A 6,123-nucleotide genomic window follows, 5' to 3' on the forward strand; every position below is an offset into this window, starting at 1 on the left:
AAAACTAGGGCAACCAAAGAGAAAGAGTTCCACCTCAGACTGCAGTAGCCAGAGCAGTCACAATGGCAGAAGTAGTGGAAGAGAAAAGAGGATAGATTTATGTAGCAATTGAAAACCAAGGGCCAAACCGTCAATTCTCATTTATCCATACTCCAGCTGAGTATCACGGTAAGCCTTTTAAGCTTTTGATTGATTCAGACAGTACTCATTCTTTCATTTCCCCGGGATGCTTGCATAAGCTAGTCTTAGAACAGAAATTAGGGAAACCTATGCAAGTTGAATTGGCCAGTGGAAAGATCCTTTTCACTCACCTTGAGACAGATGGTATTCAGTTCAATCTAGATGACTGACTATCAGTTCAGAGTCCTACCTTTGGGAGTTTTCGACGAGATCCTTGGAATGGATTGGCTCCACAAAAATCAAGTTGACATTCACTGTCATAATGGAACCATTTCCTTCCGTGACCTCACAGAAGCAAAGTTCAAGGAATCGGAATTTCAGGATCCCCAAGTCTGTAATTAGTAAAAGCTTCTAAGTTACTAAAAGGACTTAGAAAGAAGTAGCTCATTTATGTTGTCAAAATGAATCCAGTAGACACAAAGTTAAAAGCTAAAGAACCTGAATGGTTAAGTGATTATGATGATTTATTCCTAGCAGAATTAACATAGATGCCTCCAATCCGGGAAGTAGATCATGAGATAGAATTGACCCCCGGAGCTCAGCTAGTAGCCTTGCGCATGTACAAAATGCCAGTTCCTGAAGCCATCGAACTCAAGGAACAGCTTAGACAGTTGTTAGAACAAGGGTTTGTAAGACCCAGTGTTTCACCTTGGGGTGCACCAGTTCTCAGAAAAGGAAAGATGGAATGCTAAGACTCTGTGTGGACTACAGAGGTCTCAATCAACTGACAGTTAAGAATAAGTATCCTATCCTTAGATTTGATGAGCTTCTGGACACGCTAAGTGGAGCCCAAATCTTCACAAAGATAGATCTCAAATCAGGGTATTAGCAGATCAAGATTAATGAGCAAGATATCTCAAAGATAGTCATCAATACTCGGTATGGGCATTATGAATTCACTGTCATGCCGTTTGGATTGACAAATGTCCCAGCTACATTCAATCGCCTAATGCAGGATATTCTCAGAGAATACTTGGATGATTTTGTTCTTGTTTTCTTTGATGATATTGTGATTTACTCAAAGAATGCAGCCGACCATGAAGCTCATGTCAAAAAAGTTCTTGAGATTCTAAGGAAGCACCAACTCTTTACAAAAAAGAGCAAATGCACTTTCTCTGTCGACCATGTTGAATACTTGGGCTTTCTGGTATCCAAAGATGGAATTTCTTCAGATTCCGCAAAAGTCCGAGTATTCATAGATTGGCATGAACCAAAATCAGTGAAAGAAGTCAGGGGATTCTTGGGATTGACTGGCTGGTATAGATTTTTATACCAAAGTATGCCCTTATAGCTTCCCCCCTGACTAATCTTCTCAAGAAGAATACCCCATTTCAATGGGCTGGCAGGTGTGTCAGAGTGCTTTTGATAAGCTGAAGAGACCGCATTGGTACCAATCCCGTTCAGAAGTTGCCAGATTTCTCTCTACCCTTTGAGGTAGTAACTGATGCCAATGGTTTTGCCCTAGGAGGTGCACTCATGTAGGAAGGTCATGCAGTGGCCTATGAATCCCGAAAACTCAGAACACATGAGAGGAATTTCGCTGTCCATGACCTGGAACTACTTTCAGTAGTATATGCCTTGAAGTTGTGGAGACATTACCTACTGGGTCAAAGATTCACTTTGATGACAGATCATTAGAGCTTAAAGTGGATCTTCACTGAGAAGGATCTCAACATGCGCCAAAGAAGGTGGATGCAGACCTTGTAGGAATTTGATTTTGAAATCAAGTACCGCCTAGATAAAGAAAATGTGGTAGCAGATGCCCTCAGTAGAAAAGCCTCCTTGCTTGCAATTACTATAGTGTCAAATCCTTTGATTATTGAAGCAAGAGAGAAGATCATGCAAGATAGATTCTTTGGCCCTATTGCTACACTACTTATGCAGGAAAGCAAAACTCTAGAGGAGTTGAACCGAGTTCAAGGGTATAGCCTGGATGATGGAATTATGTATTATAATCACAGGCTATGCATTCCCAAAATGATGAGGGAACTAAGGGTCAAATTCTGAATGAAGCCCATGATAGCCTTATTGCAAGACATTGAGGTTTCATCAAAACCTACATGTCTGTGAAGAAAAGCTTCTTTTGGCCTGGACTAAAAAAGGATGTACTTAATCATGTACGTCAATGTCTGACATGTCAGAAAGTCAAGGCCGAGAGAGTAAAAATGCTTGGGAAGTTACATCCATTAGACATTTCCCAGATGAAGTGGGAATGCATTAGTATGGATTTTATTACTGGATTACCAATCAGGTTACAACTCCATCTTCGTGGTAGTTGATGGACTAACCAAAGTTGCCCATCTGATTCTAGTAAAAGAAACCTATAGTGGATGTGGCCAGAGTGTTCTTCAAGGAAATCTTTCGATTGCATGGCCTACCCAGAAGAATAACAAGTGATCGAGACCCCAAATTCACGTCAAGATTCTGGATTGCATTTTTCGAAGCAGTAGGAACCTTCTTGGATCTCAGTAGCACAGCTTACCACCCCAAGACCGACGATCAAATAGAAAGGGTAAACCAAGTAAATCAAAGATATACTTCGGTCATGCTGTCTGCACCTAGTCGAGTTCGCCTACAATGCTTCTTATCACCGAAGTATTGGGATGAGCCCTTTCAAAGATCTATATGGACAAGATTGCTTAACTCTATTAACTTGGTCTGACCCATTGATTAGCGTGGGTCGAGATGTCATGACAGATGCTTGACGACATGGAGCAGCAGATGCAGTCAATTCGCAAAGATATAAAAGCTGCCCAGGATAGACAGAAATAGTATGCAGATAAGAAGAGAACAGATAGAAAATTCGAAGAAGCAGATATGGTCTTCATTCGAGTATGCCCCAAAAGAAGTTCTCTATCTCTTGGGAAGTACAAGAAGTTATCCCCCACATATTGTGGGCCATATTTGATTACAAAGAAAGTAGGTGACAGCCTACGAGCTTCTTCTGCCTCCTCATCTCAAAGTACATAATGTATTTCATGTTAGTCTACTTAAAAAGTATGTACCAAGCCCGAATCATGTGCTTGATAATGAAATCTTAACTTCTTCAACCCAACGGCAGATGGAACTTCAACATGAAGAAATCCTTGATGTTCGAGAGAAGGTTCTCAAGAATAAAATTTTGAGAGAATTATTGGTTAAATGGGAGTTCTATCCTTTTGAAGATGCCACCTGGGAGAAAGAAGCCGAACTATTGCGGGATTACCTCCAGTTTGCGAGATGAGGATATCTCGCGTTTTTTCAAGTGGGAGAGTGTAAGATTCCTCCCCAGCCTCTCAAGAAGTCCAGTATTTTTCCCTGTAATCAAATCCCTCTTCAAAAATATAAAAGATCTTGTTTTCACCTGTTTTGGCCTAGAGAGAGAATATCTTTTAAAGAGAGGTGATTCAATTTTTAAATATTTTTGGATGAAAAAATATCTCATCTTATGAAAATAAATTCCCTCAAAACAGAAGTTCAAAAAGAATTTCAGAAGGTGCATTAGAAATAAATTATAATCTGTTCTCAAAAGGCCTTATCCTAAGGGTCCATATTTTCTGAAAATTTTAAATTAAGGCCTTATCTTAAGAGTTCATATTTTCTAGAAATTTTAAATTAAGGTTCCTATTAACCAATAAGATTAATCCAGATGTAGAGAGGAGGTAATTTGAAGAAATAAAGAAAATCCCTCCAAAAATGAGTAAATACTCACATAAGATGAAGAGTGGACTAAGGACCAAAGAAAATGCTTTAAAATTTTTTTTTGACACCTCAGAGTGGGCATTCCCTCTCATGAAGTAGGTGTCTTTTTTCCATCATTGCTTTTGAATTTTAAATCAATAAAATTAGATATTTCATCTCTTCTCTCTCCTAATTCAAAACTGGATCTAAAGAATGAACTAAATTGACCCAAAAATGATCAAAAATTGACCAAACTGATCTGAAAAATTCTAGAATCAGTTTGCTTGGTTAGAAGCTCACTTTTTCCTATACATAGAAGCCTCTCCCTTTGTAGAAGCTTAATAGTGTTTTATGCACTGTTACTCTACTCTTCCCCAGAGTAAAAAACAGTAAATTTATTGATAATTTATTAGTTTTTGACCATTTCCTCTTCAAAAGAATTGGTGGCCACTCTTGTTGCAAACAAGAGTAGATCCCTCAAACCATCAAGCGAAAGGAAACCTCACAAAAATTCATGTAAGCTAGAAATCTTACTTTTTCTTTATTCCATTTAATGGTTTTCTAATTTTATTTTCTTTAAAATGAAAAATGATGTTATGCCTTGTTGGAAAGGCTTTTCCTCTCTCTTCATTCTTGAATTCAGCCTTTCTTTATCCTAGATATGTAATCAAATTCTTAGAATTAAACTTTTCATAATGTTTCTCCTTAAAAAGTAGAATTTGATTAGTTTAGAATGCTTTAAACCATTTGGGATAATTTCTAAGTAACTTGAGAATGAAAAAAATTAAAAAATTGTCAGCCATACAAAGGAGGTTATAGCAAAAATTTCTTAAATTTTATAAAATAAGTTTTATCTTTTATTATTCAAAAAGAGTAATTTCAATCGTTTGTGTATTCTAAAAGTGTTATTTTCATTCTATACATAGAAAAATATATATTAAAAATATTTTTATTATAAAAGTTTTATTTCCATTAGAATTAATTTCTATGCATAGAAAGATACATATTGGATATTTTTTATTATAAAAGTGTGATTTTCATTAGATTTAAATTCTATGCATAGAAAGACGCATATTTAAAAATATTTTTTATTATAAAAGTATTACTTTCACCAATATTTATTTTTGTGCATGAAGTGATGTATAAAAGATTTTTTTTTAATTATAAAAGTGTTACTTTCATCAATATTGATTTTTATGCATAAAAGATTTTTTTGAATTATAAAAGTGTTACTTTCACCAATATTGATTTTTATGCATAAATAGATGTATAAAAGAGTTTTTTTTAATTCTAAAAGTGTTACTTTTATTAAAATTGATTTTTATGCATAAATAGATGCATAAATTTTTTTAAATTATAAAAGTGTTACTTTTATCAAAATTGATTTTTATGCATAAATAGATGTATAAAAGAATTTTTTTAAATTATATAAAAGTGTTACTTTCATGAAAATTAATTTTTATGCATAAAAGAATTTTTTTAATTATAAAAGTGTTACTTTCATCAAAATTAATTTTTAATGCATAAATAATTACATAAAAGAATTTTTTAAAATTATAAACGTGTTGCTTTCATCAAAATTAATTTTTATGCATAAATAGATGCATAAAAGATTTTTTTATTATAAAAGTGTTACTTTTATCAAAATCAATTTTTATGCATGAATGGATACATAAAAGATTTTTTTTAATTATAAAAGTGTTACTTTTATCAAAATTAATTTTTATGCATGAATAGAATTTTTTTAATTATAAAAGTGTTACTTTTATCAAAATTAATTTTTATGCATAAATAGATGCATAAAAGGATTTTCTTTTATATAAAAGTGTTATTTTCATAGAAGTTGGATTTTATGCATAAATAGATGCATACAGAATTTTTATATGAAAATAAGAGTTCTCTTTAATCCTATGTTTAAATCCCTTGAATATTGGTAAATGAATAAGTAAATACTCTGTGAGAGAAAATTCTATCGTTTCACATTCTCTAGGATGGTAATGAGAAAACTCTGTAAAGCTATCGAAGTCAGAATTTTAGATAAATGATTAATTTATTCCTCATAGGAATTCGTGATTAGTTTTGAATTCAGTTAAGCAAATAGTCAATGAATGAAATTCAGTAAAGTAGTAATTAAAATATCATCCTTCGAGAAAGATAGTTCAGGGAGAACCTTTTTAGACTCAAATCCTGAATCAAACTATGACCAAGACATAACTCCTTCGTCAGTCTCAAGAAAAGACGATGTGACCAGTTTAGAAAAATTCACTCAAATCACCCACCGAA

The sequence above is a fragment of the Cibotium barometz genome, chromosome 19 (assembly GCF_041138505.1).
Source record: "Cibotium barometz isolate CiBa-2024 chromosome 19, ASM4113850v1, whole genome shotgun sequence".
Classification (NCBI taxonomy): Eukaryota; Viridiplantae; Streptophyta; class Polypodiopsida; order Cyatheales; family Cibotiaceae; genus Cibotium; species Cibotium barometz.